The sequence below is a fragment of the Furipterus horrens genome, unplaced genomic scaffold, assembly GCF_987537825.1.
Source record: "Furipterus horrens unplaced genomic scaffold, mFurHor1.1.pri manual_scaffold_8, whole genome shotgun sequence".
Taxonomy (NCBI): domain Eukaryota; kingdom Metazoa; phylum Chordata; class Mammalia; order Chiroptera; family Furipteridae; genus Furipterus; species Furipterus horrens.
The window spans coordinates 42,068,742-42,082,737 of record NW_028327178.1 but is presented as its reverse complement, the minus strand read 5'-3'; positions in this window follow the sequence as shown (position 1 = coordinate 42,082,737).

Here is a 13,996-nt window from a genome sequence, read left to right as displayed (position 1 = left end):
AGAGGATGACAGGGCGCCCAAAACTGCGGTTCAAAGACATCTGCAAAAAGGACATGACACAATGCTCCATCAATCTCAACACATGGGAAGTTCAAGCAGATGACCGCCTAGCCTGGAGGCTCACGGTCAGACAAGGTACGTGACGCGCAGAGGCTGCGCGCAACGAGGAGGCGGTCCAGAAAAGATCAAGGCGGAAGCAGCGTCAACAGCAGCGACAACAGCCATCTGCCTTCACCTGTAACAAGTGTGGCAGGGATTGTCACTCCCGAGTCGGACTGCACAGCCATTCTCGGCGGTGCAGATAGACTCTCAAGAAGCTACGCCATCGTCTCTCGAGACGGACGGCTGCCACCGCCGCCGACTACGATATTATTTCTCTCTCCAAACCTTCCATTCTCTGTTCCCTTACTTCAGAGTCAAAGTCAAGGTCCTCATAATACCCAAGGAGGCCTGAAAACACCTTTCATACTTTCCTCTCCTCCCACATTTCTTGCCAGTTTTCTGCTTACTTACTCTGCTCCTTGATCACTCATGCCTGCTCCTACCTGAAGCCTTTGTTATTCCTGGCCTACTACACATGATATATTCTCTAAATATACATAAGCCTTTATCTTTTACCTCTTTTATGATTTTATTGAAATTCATATTCTCAACTGAGGTAGGAATTTGTATATAACAATTTGTATATAACCATTTAAATAAGTATTTAATGAATGTAGCTCAAAGGCAAAGTTGGCTTATTTTTATCCTAATAACTTCTGCAAAGTAACCACTATTTATTCATAGAGTAATTGGACATACTCAGATGAATTATTTTTTTAAGTATATTTTATTGATTATGTTGGTACAGTAGTTCCAATTTCCCCCCTTTGCTCCCCTCTGCCCAGTACCCACCTTCCCCCAGCAATCCTACCCCCTCTTAGTTCATGTCCATTGGTCATGCATATAAGATCTTTGGCTTCACCCTTTCCTATATTATTCTTAACTACCCCTGTCTATTTTGTACCAACCAATTATGCTTCTTAATCCCTGCACCATTTCCCCATTTCTCCCCCCCCAGCTGATAACCCTCCACATGTTTAGCATAGCCTTCACTTCTTCCCTTATGCCTCTGCCATACGTAAGTATATCAGTCAAGCCTGTGAGCATCTTTATCACTGGTGTTTTGAACTCTATGTCTGTTAGGTTGGCTATATCCTCATCACTTAGTTCTCCCAATGGAATCTTGATCCATTTCCTCTTTTGGGCCTGTCTCCTCATCTTGACAGGCCATACCAGCTACTTTTAAAGTTGGACACTTACCATATATCCCTGAAAGACTCCTTCTAGTTATTTGCCTCCAAAAATAAGTAAAAACATATGTTCACAAGAAGATTTGTAGATATATATTCACAGCAGCCTTATCAATAATAGTCAAAATAATAATAGTTAAAACAACCCAAATACCATCAACAGAATGGATAAACACAATATAATATGTTCATATAACTGAACACTACCTGACACTAAAAAGAAATGATTTACTGATAGGTACAACAACATGAATGAATCTCAAAAACATTATGCTGAGCAAAAGAAGTCAGATACAAAGGACTACATATCATATGATCCCATCTAATTGAATTCTAGAACACAAATCTAATCTACAGAAACAAAAAACAGATTAGATATTGCTTGGGTGGCCTGGGGTGGCAGGTTTGGCAAAGAAAGGGCACAAGGAACTTTTGGGAGGTATTGGACTTGCCTCTTTCCTTCCTTGTGTTGGTGGGTACACAGGTATATACACACTTGCCAAAATTAATCACACTATGTATATAATCAAAGTGAGTGCATTTTATTGTATATAAATCATTCTTCAATGAAGATAATTTTTAACAATTTAAGAAAATATGAAAAATATTAACACTTCCTAATTTTGAGTTTTGAGTGCTGTATTATTCAGGTTGATATGAATAAACATGTCAACCTCCCCTGGAATGTGAAGAAACTTGAATGAAGGGAGAGTTAAAAGAGGTACAGGCAGAATAAGGAAACCAAAAAGTAGGTCTAGATATTCAGGGACTTGCAACAACATGGCAAGGCAAGGAGATAGATCAGAATTATCTGAGTTCAGGTTATCACTATGGGACCCTAATACAACCTCTCCCATCTCCTCAGACATAGAAACAAAAACAAGGAAGAAGATGAGAGAAAACTTAAATATTTGGGTTATTTTAGTTATTGAAGAAGAGGTGTTAGGGAACAGTGGCCAGAGATGAGGCTAAATAGAGAGAGTTTTTTTAAAGGTTGGGAAGGGATGTGGATATGTAAGACCTCATAAGCCAAAATAAGGATTTAGGTATTTATCTTGAATCCATTTAAGAGTTTCATGTAAAAGAAAGCATAAAAATTTTATTTTTAAGTGAGTATTCTGATTTTTTTTAGATTCTAAAAATATAATCACTATTAAGTCAAGAACTTTTTTTTACTTCTCTTGATTTAGAAATAACATACATTGTAGCATTATTAATAAAAGCATAATTGTTTTATATTAACATCTATTAAAATTTTTAGTTACTTCTATTTTCTCCAATTTATTCTTTTTTCAAATTTGGCTCAAAGTGATTATTTTGAAGTATAAGAATTTAATTTGTTTAAAACTATTGAATGTTTATGTTCATGATTTCACTGGTTTTCTGTTTGGAGATATTGTTTTCAATAATATTTTCTTCTTGACTTTTTAAAATTTCACCTTTAACTCATTTGAAATTAATTTTAATATATTATAAAATATATACTACAAAATTACTGCGAATGCAATAGCAAAGAAGCATTAATCAGTCTTATGGTGCCTTGCATGTACCAGGCATCAAAGATGATTTCTGAAATAAGTACTTTATTGCCAGGACCAATAATAATAACACTTTGCTCATGTACTTTAATGTTATGGACATTGCTTTTATCATTAATTACACTAGCATATTCATAAGTGTTACAATGATAAAATGCAGTCATATTTTCATTCATTTTTAAATATACTTATCCATTATGATCAACCATCTAAAATTAACTTAAAAATAATGAGTTGACAATTTTAAAATGTTTCATTGATTCATAAGGCATCTGTGAATTTTTAAATGCAGTGAGTGAGTTTTGTTGCCCTAAGTACCAAGAAGACTGATGCTACTGAGACTATATCCTGATTTGCTGGAAAACAGACACCTTCACAAATTATTGACCAATGCCAATGTCCAATCCTGTTTTCATAGCCCAGAATCTCCGTCATCTTTTTTTTAAAGAACATGGTCCCCGCTGCATCACAAATACTAAAATAACCATAATGGAGACATTTATATCAAGGTGACTAAGGGAAGCTATTTCTCTAGAACACCTCTGCTACATTCATTGCTCATAGCTAAAAAACTCAGACATGAACCAGAAGAGTGCCTAGAGCCAAACTTAGACTGAATAAGAAAACAAACATTTATTTGCATCAATGCTATGTCTTAATTTCTCATCTAATTCATCACATCTTTATACTGTAAGATAATTTTTAAATTTCTGTCTAGAATGTTGGGAAGCCCTTCTCAGTTCCATTTAACAGAATGAAGCCCTCCAGGAAGGAGGTAGATCAGAATCATGAGGGGAATAGCTGGGTCCATACAGAGGAAGCCACTTCACTGGGCAAGGAAAAGGCCACTCTGACCTTTACATCATTTCCTTGAGAAGAAATATTTAGATTTAAGTTCTCTCTGAGTGTTCTAAGATTCCATACTTGGAGACTGTGGTTGGTGTTAGAGAGAAAAATAACAAAGATTCTGGATGAATAAGGCAAAACAGTGAATAATGACAGGGTGCAGAATTGAGCAGAAAGACAGTGTTTGAAAAATGTGTCTCAAGGAGGCCTAGCAGATATGCATAATACCAGGTGTACAGGCAGCTAAAGAATATAGTGTTTATATAGGCTGCGTAGACAGGTGAAAACAGAGAGGGCAATCATCAACATTACCTGAACATCCTTTATAAGGATGTAAAAATGTTTCTGTAAGCAGAGAGGAAGCCCAGTTCAATACATATGAACATCTGATTTGCTTCAGCACCATCCACAGACATCACTTCTGCTCTCATTAAAGGCAGCTATCCCCAAGAGGGGTGCATGCCCCTCCCCTCTCTATATAGTGTTTCAATGTATTGGTGAAGCCATTTCCAAAAAACATGTAAAAGTTATATCAGTGTAGCTCATTTTTCAGTGAATCATACATTCACATGGTGCAAAATTTAAACAACTCCAATGGATATACAATGAAAAGTAAGTCTCTTTTCTATTCCAATTTCCAATTTCTCTTCCCAAGAAAGCTACAATGACCAATTTCTTGTGCATCTTTCCAGAGGTATTCTAATATAAGGACACACACATGTTATTTTTTACACAAATGGTAATATATATACATGTAACAAAATTTAAAAGCTTCCTTATTTTATTTTTAGCTTCCTAGGATTCCCATAGTATATATAACAAATTCCTATTGATTAACTTTTGTTTCCAATCTACCGCTATCACAAACAGGCTGCAGTGAACATCTGTCCATTCATCATTTTGTACATATGTGAGTAAATAAGTAGGGGAAAGAACTGACAGTGGAATTTCAGAGTTAAAGCAACTATGTATTTATAAGACCAACTGGAGGGCAACAGCTGAGTATAATATTTGCATATGTCTTAGCTAGGTCTCCCGGGTTCAAGTTCTACTTTTGACGCTTCCTTTCTTCATGACTAAACAAGTTACTTATCCTTCTAGACCTAAATTTTGCCATCTAAAATAGAAATAATAATAGAATTTGCTTTGCAGAATCATTGGGAGGAATTAATACAGGTAAAACTCTTAGAACAGTTCCTGACACAAGTAAGCAATCAAAAAATGTTAACTATTATTAGTTCTATTATTAAGCCATATCACATAAATACAAATTTGCATTATTTGTTCATCTTTGCTAATAGCATATTCACCTAATTCACTGTGGTTTTAATTTATATTTAATTTCTATTTTAAAGTACTCAAATATGGTTTTATAAGTTTGAGTCGCTTATAATTTCTTTCTATGAACTATGTGTTTATGACTTTATCTTATTTCTATTGGATTAGTTATTGTTTTCTTATTAATAAGTAGAAAGTCTTGTATAGTAAAGAAATTAGTTTTTTGCCTAAAATATATTACAAGTATTTTTAAATTTCTTATTTCATTTATACTAGTTTCTGCCATGAAAGTGTTATTTTATTTTAAAATTTATGAATTATTTATTATATGATTTCTGGGTTTTATATGACATTGAGAAGTGCTTTTATTTTCTAATTATTTTATTTTTGCTATGTTTTTTTCCTACTACTTTTAATTAATTTTTACACTAAAATTGTTGCCACATATAAGATTTGGATGGAAGCCAATTTTATTTTTTTCCAGATGGCTATGCAGTTGTCCCAGCATCATTTATTGAATAATTCATGTTTCTACCACTGACTTTTCAACAGCATCTTTTAATAGCAAATTATTTGAGATATACATTATCTATACAAGTACCTATACCAACCTTTAAGTAATTATGTCATTAGGGTATGTTTAATATCCTACACGACTATCTATCCCTTCAGTACATATAAAAAGCAATAATATTTTTACTTATTTTTCAGAATTTTCCTAAAAATTAATATGTACAAGTTTATTTTAATATAAGAAAATTAGAATTAGTTTGTATAGTTTATTTTAAAACTTTCTTAGTACAGATATTCAAGAAAATGCTAAACTTATAGTATAAATTTATTAGAAGAAAATAAATATCACAGTGATACTGAATTTCTATAGCTAAGAAAATGAAATGACAGATTTCTATTTATCTAAGTCTTTTTGGAAAACTTAGTAGTATTCTAAATTTTTTTCCATTGGTATATTTTACAGTTCTTATTAAATTTGTAGCTATGGTTAATAGGGGCTTCCCTTCAGTTATATTTTTCTGTCTAATTTTATTTTGTATATGGGATGACTATTAATGTTTCCTTAATGTACTCAGCCACTTCATTGAATTTTCTTATTTTTCAAACAGATTTTTCAGGTAACTCACTTGGGTTCTTAATGCATATAACCATATTTCCTAAAACACTTATTTTTCTTCTCTTTTATAACTTTTATACCTCTCACTTTATTTTCTAATTTTATTGTTAGCTGGAATTCATTAGGAACAATCTCAAAATGAACATCTTTATTTTATTCCTAAATGTAAAAAAATTGTTTTTAGTTGTTCTAGATGTTTAGATGCTGTTCTTTTAAAAAATATGGAACAATAACTACATATTTTTATTATGTTAAGTATATTTTGTGTTAATGTATTACATTGCAGTAAAAGTTTCTTATCAAAATGAAAGATATATCAAATGCTTTTTCAGCTATAAAAATAGGATCATGTGTTTTCTTTTTCTTTACAAACTTGGCATGGTACAGTATTAGATATTTTATTATATATATATATATATAGAGAGAGAGAGAGAGAGAGAGAGAGAGAGAGAGAGAGAGAAAGGGAGAGAGAGAGAGAATGTCTAACTCAGCAGCAATCTTTACTGGCTCTAGGAGTCTAATCTCTTGTTCTTATTCTATTCTTGAAGGTTTTTTGAGGAGTTTGTGAGAAAAGTGACTTGGGCAAAAATTACCAAAATGATCAAATGTATTAAGAACAGCAGGAAATGCTTTTTAAAGTATTTCAAATGGCATAAACTATATGCCAACTCAGTTCAAAGGACAAAAACACATTTTCATAGATCAAGGTTACACTCCTCATCTAAAATACATGGGATTAAATGGTTAGGAGAGAAAGAAAACTGAGGCAGAGCAGGAAAATCTTATCAGTAACACAAGTAGTAGACCCACTTTTTCTCCTAGGCTTCAATTACTTTGGAGCTGATGTCAGAATACAAAAAAACAAACAAAAAAAACAAAAAACAAAAAATACCTTGATTTTGTAGGAAGAAACAAAAATATATAAGCTTTATATGAGCTAGTAAACCCTAGTAAGTCTACAAAACTTTGTTGTAGGAATAGAGGTTAAATGAAACCATCAGTTCTATTTTAAAAATTAGGTTCTAAAAATGGTACCTACTGGAATTGTGAGAGTTATTTCCATGTTTTATAGGACATTATATTGCTTTGTGACACTAATCTTCTTTGGTCTCTCAGCAGTATTCCTCACGTAAACCAGTTTCATATTGAAATTACTCCAAAACATAAAAACTTAAAAACTGGGAGGAGAACATACTTTATTTCTTGAGTTACTATTTTTTTCACATTCAGCACACACATGCACAAGTTTTCTCCCTTAATAAAATTAAGCTAGACCTGCCAGGTTAGTAATGGAGAAAGACTGTCTAGGGGAGGAGGAATCATTGTGAACTTCTAAATGCTCAGATTTATCTTCCCTGGGGAATATCTCAACAATCATCCTAATCAGCAGTGCTTAATCCTGGGGGATGTGATTTTCTCTTTTAAAGCTCTAACCAGATGCTTAGGTAAGATGTTTTGTTTTGTCTTGTTTTAATTTTCTGAGCATGAATGTGATAAAACAGAAGTAGGTAAACAAGATTTTAATAAAAATTCAAGTTAAACAAATGGCAAATGAAGTTTGAGAGTAACACACATATAGCTATCTTTGCTTATGGTTATCACTTGCTCTCAGGAGTGGTCAGGCTGTAGCTCATCTTATGGATGACTAGAAAAGAGAGAACACCTTACAGAGTTTCCATGTTTCAATCTCGATCCCATCCTTCAAATCCTCCTTCCACTTGTTCCCATATTACTTGCATTGCCTCACATGCCAAAGGAGAAATCCCACAGTGTGTCAGTCACTTGGTCACCAGACCTCTTCTACATAACAAGAATACTAAGAAAAGCAAGAACATAAAAAGTTGTTGGACGTATGTTAATGATTTAAAATGTATCTCATGGAAATGACTTGGGTTAGTAAAATAACATTTTCCTATTTCACTTAGATTTACTTTTCTACTTTCTAGAAATTAAATACAAAATTGTACAAAGAAAAAGATATGGAATAAAGCTGTTTTTACTACACTTTTTGTTGTACTCATCAGAGTGCAAGTCCCACAGTCATGAGAAAAATCCTGGTCCTGCTAAAACTTGGCAATAATCTGAATTACTATCAAGTACCGATGGAGTTATATCTTAAGTTTAATAAGTGTTTCAGTTATCCCTCCAGCAATTCCCCATGGCCAGCAAGACAGACTCACTCTACTCTACCTAATGCCAAGGAAAGTTTTTTTTCCCCCTATTCACAAGTGTGGCTATGGAGAATAAAATGCAATAATGTGATGTGGCAGTTTTCAAAAGCAAGTACCTTACTGTAAGTCCAAAAAACAGTGGATCAGATAAAAATGTCTGGACTTACTTTGCAGGATTCAAACAAATATGGATGAATGTGGAGGAAAAATTCAAGTTATAGAACAGCACCTCTACCTAAGACACAGATGCAAACACACACGAGACTTCCAGCCAAGATGGAGGCCTAGACTGACATGCTTCATCTCCCTCCACAACTAAGAAGAAATAAAACTACTACAAAACCAAAAATAACCAGAAGTTCCAGAAAATAAATGGAAGTCCAATGTATAAAGTTGTAAAGAAGTGGTCCTCGCCCAGACGGGTAGGAGGGGCAAAGTTGGGGTGGAGAGGTCAAGCTGTGCTGGCAGCAGCAGCAGCGGCAACAGCGATGGGACAGCAGTAAGCACAGACACCTATATTTAAGGGGAGGTGAGAAGTGCCTGGGGAGCACCCCTGGCTGCAGACCAGACCCGTCAGTTTGCAGTTCCAATGCTGGTGGAAGGCAGACCCTTATTGCTTTAGACTCTGAGGCCCAGAGGGGGTGGGGACAGAGGAGGAAGATCCTGGTCTCTTGGCAGAGAGTGAACGGCAGGAATCCATCATGGACCTCCACCCCCACAGAAAATGCCACAGCGTGGTGAGAAGGGTCACCCCGTTGTGAAGAGTGCACAGGCCTCTGCCCCCTATAGTGTAGGAGGTGTGACAGCCCTGCCCAGGAAGCAAAGGTAAACACAAAACTGTCAGGATGGCACAGATCATGATAGAGATCCTGGTGACACAGTTGAACAGACAGAAAATATGTATCTAATCTAATGAAGCAGCAGATAGGAAATCTTTCTGAGGCTCAGTTCAGAGCTTTGGTTATACGAATGCTTACAAACCTAACAGAAGATCTTAAACAAGATAAGGAAGGAAGGAAGGCTAATACTGCTGAAATGAACCAAAACATATATGAAACTAGTGGTGAGGGCAAAAAAACCAGGACTCAAATCAACAAATTGAAACATAGGGAAGGAACAAACAGTCAACCTGTACAGAAAGAGGAAACAAAAAGTGAGGAAAATGAGGACAGGCTCAGAAACCTATAGGACAGCAGGCCAACATTCAAATCATAGGGTAACCAGAAGGTGAAGAAAAAGAACTAGAAATTGAAAAATTATGTGAAAATATAATGAGGCAGAACTTCCCGAACTTGGGGAAGGAAATACACTTACAGGTCCAGGAAACACAGAGAGTTTCAGAAAAACTGGACCCAGGGAGAACCACACCAAGACACATTATAATCAAAATGTCAAAAATTAAGGATAAAGAGAGAATCTTAAAAGCAGCAAGAGAGAAGAAGAGAATTACATACAAAGGCATCCCAATAAGACTATCAGTTGATTTCTCAAAAGAAACTCTGCAGGCAAGAAGGGACTGGCAAGAAATATTCAAAGGGATGAAAAGCAAAACCCTATGACCACAATTACTCTATCCAGGGAACCTGTCATTCAGAATAGAAGGGCAGAGAAAGTACTTCCAGGACAAAGTAAAACTGAAGGAGTTCATCAGATCCAAACCACTGTTATATGAAAGGTAACAGGGACTTGTTTAGGAGAAAGAGGATCAAAACTATGAATATTAAAATGAAAACTGTATCACAACGACTAACAACAGAAGCTAGGAAACTGAAACAAAGGCAGACTAAGTAGGCAATGAGAGTGGGAAAAGAATTATAGGTATGGGGAATATTTTGGGGAGAGGTCAGCAGGGAGGGGGGAGGGGGGAAAGGGAGGGAGATGGTACAGGATTAAGAAGCATAGTAGTAGGGAGCAGAGTAGATAGGAAGATGTTGAGAAGAACTATATGCACAACCAATGGGCATGGACTAAGGGGAGATGGACAACTGGAGGGAGGGGTCGTAACTGGGTGGAGGGGAACAAAGAGAAAGGAAATTAGGACAATTGTAACAGCATAATTAATAAAGCATATTTTAAAATATTTTTTAAAAGAAACATGTGTGGTAGGGGGAAGTGGTATATTTACTTAATTATTCAATTTATTCTTAATTTATGACATATTTATACTGCTGTACAATGTAAAAGTGCTATATAAATAATGTACACATATTTATATTGCTACAAAAAATATTACATTGCTATAACAAAATACCATTGACTGGGCAGCTTAAACAACACAACTTCTCACACTTGTGAGAAAGCTGAGAAGTCCAAGTGCCAGCAAAGTTGCTACCTAGTGAGAACTCTATTCCTAGTTTGCAGAGGGCTGCATTTTTGCTGTATCCTCACATAGCACTAATTCTATCATAAGGGCCCATCCTCATGACCTAAACTAACTATAATTACCTCCAACATCCAGCAACATCCAGAATGAAGCAAAACATCCATTGCCTTGTTCTGAGTGTAGGAGCTAAGATGCAAAAAATACTCATCAGCTAGCATGAGCTTCTTAAAAATAAATTACCTGCAAGTGAATCAGACCTAGGGAATTACAGCTATCGAAGGTACCTCTGATCCAAGTGTTTAGGTTAAAACTGCCTTTAATCTTCATAGTTCAAATATCTCTTATACAAATGTCAGCTTATTTATTTCAGTTCATCCCTATAGTGCAGCTTTATTATGTATGCAGAAAATGTGATCTTGTCTAGCTATGTTCTAGAATAACATGTCCCTTGAGAAATGGGTTCTAAATACCAAACAATTAAAGAAAATCATTGGAACACAGACTCACTATAAGTTAATAGTCCTGAACTTAAGAACCTTCATGCTCCTGAGAGCCCACCAACTGAGCAAGCAGAGGAGGTGTGTGTGAATTTGCTGAAGAGAGTCAGGTGCACCTTGCTCCAAATGAGTCACAAAGGACTGACATCCCTTTCAGTGTTTTCAAGACAAGTTTTTTAAATTAATGTTATGGGGCAAGAGACAATATGTAAGTTATGTGTGATGCATAAGAAAATAATTTTCTAGTAAGAAAGCAAAACAAATGGTACAGGTGGGACCCTGTCATATGAATGAGGACAAAGATAACATGCTTTAAACCTTATATTTGTGCATTACCATTTTTGAGATAAGAAGGTGTACTCGCACTCTGATTCCATAGGTGAGTATGTTCAGAGAAATTATGCAAATTTCCCATCACCATACAGCTGTGGTGATGTGGGGAAGCATAGTGCTGTCTTGTGTGTATCTAAGTCCAGTGTTCTTATGTATCTACTTCAGCAATGACCAGGGTGAGAAGATATCATTAAGACAATTCTAGAAAACTGGGATAATTCTGAAAATAAAAGTAAAACCTGATCCTGTTGAAATCAGGAGAGAAAAGCAGTATAAAAAAGGACAAGTGAGGCCTTTAATGAACAAAAAAGATGTATCATAACCTGACATTCTAAATATAAGTGCTAAGGAGAATGGTGGGAACTCTAGCAAAATGCAGTCATAGGTAGCAAATGATGAGGGAGACCTTAGAGTATCATATGTAACTGGTTGTCCATTTTAAGTGAATGTTTAACTCCAACTAAACTTTAGATTTTATTTCAATTACTTTTCCACATAACACAGAAGAAATAAACATTCTGAAGATAGCAAAATGAAAATATAATTGTCAGAATTTGCACTGCCAGTCATAATGAGTTGAACTGCCCCACTATCAACACCTAGAAAAGTGAACTAACTATATGAAACAACTGTTTTCAGAATTGGGAAATAGGCAGTAAAGAACTATAATCCCTGAAAATAGAGAGGAAAAATTAGGAAAGGCACACAATTCCATATTCACTGAAAATATCCTTCAAAAATGGAGGTATAATAAACACATATTCACAAAACACAAGTTAAAAGAGTTAATTATGATCAGACTTTGATTTATAAGAAATGTTAAAACAAGTTCTTTATGCTGAAGGAAATGACACTAGATGGAAATGAAGATCTTCACAAAGAAATGAGGAATGCCAGAAATTACAGATAATGTGTGGGTCAATATAAAAGACTTTACGTTTTCTTTAAAAGGCAATTGACTATATAAAATCAAAATGTTTTATAGCCTTAAAAATAAAATAAGACAAGAAATGAAAGTTTACTGTTGAAAGACTTTGACATAATACCAATAATACAAGGTTAATATGTGAAAAATCAAATGTGATACTCCATTTACAGAATAAAGGTCAAAAATCACAAAATCCTTCTAATGCAGAAAAAGCATTTGACTAAATTGAACACTGATTTATTTATTTATTTATTTAATCTAAGCAAATTAAAAACCTTCCTCAGCCAGGTTAAAAACATATAAAAGGCCTTCAGGCAAGGTCGTCCCTTAATGGTTAAAGACTGAATGCTTTCTTCCAAATTTCAAAATAAGGCGAAGGCCTTACTTTTCTCCATTACCATTCAACATTGTACTAGAGATTCCACCATGTTCAAAAAGAGGAAAAAGAAAGAGAAAAATAAGATAAATTAAAGATATATAAGTTAGATAGAAATAAAATGGTCATTATTCACATAACATAAAAACCTAAATAATCTACCAAAAATCTATGATTATCAATTAATTAAATAGAATAGTCACAAGATTCAGCATCAACATACAACATCAATTGTATTTTTACGTACTAGTGATGGAATAATTGGGAAATTAAAGTTTTAAAAATATTACTCATACTCTCATAAAAACACATGAACTAAAAATGAATTTAACATATGTACAAGACTTGTACCTTGAAAACTGCATAACATTGCTGAGAAAAACTCAAGAGCTAAATGAATATAAAATATGCCATACTTTGAACTCCAAGACTCAATACTGTTATGATGTCTGTTCTCCCCAAAGGCATTTATAAATTTAATGCAACAAAAATCTCAACAGGCTCTGTCGATAAACCTGATAAACTGATTCAAAAAAATAATATAGAAATTCCAGTGACCAAACAGCCAAATAAATTTTGAAATATAAGCATAAAGTTGGATATTTTACCATATTTGGACTTAAGGCTTAATATAAAGCTACGTAATCATGACAATGTACCCAATCTTAAATTGACAGTAGTTATGCAGGTATAGGGGTTTGTCAAAGTGCTTCAAACTGAACATTTAAAGTAAGTGAATTTATTGTATATAACTACATTCAACAGAGTTGATTCTAAAAGATAATATCATTATTATATGGATTAAGAAAGGAGGTCAGTAGGGTGTGTGAACAAAGGATCACAATGTGTCATTTTTTAATATCTGATGAAAAATCAATAAACAAAACTACTAAAATAGAGAAATATGTGGAATTGATCATCAACAAAAATTTTGTTAAAACAGTATCATTGAAAGTAGTTTGACATATATAATTTTCTTTCTCTGTTGCCCTGAGATGAATTACTGGAACATAAATGCATAAAAACAAAAACATTTGTATTACCTTTTAAGATTTCATCAGTTCCAACTAACCAAAAAGTTCATTGATATTTTGTTTCTATATAAGACTGAGATTATAGATTTATTTGTCTTTTGAATGAGAGAGGATAAAAAAGAAATAAATATAGTTTAACAATAAGCATTATATTTTGCAAGTACATGAATTTCAGAATTAAACACAAAAGCACATATTTTTAATTTTCCAAATTAAAAAAATTCCTAAATCTGTCATAAGACTAAAAACAA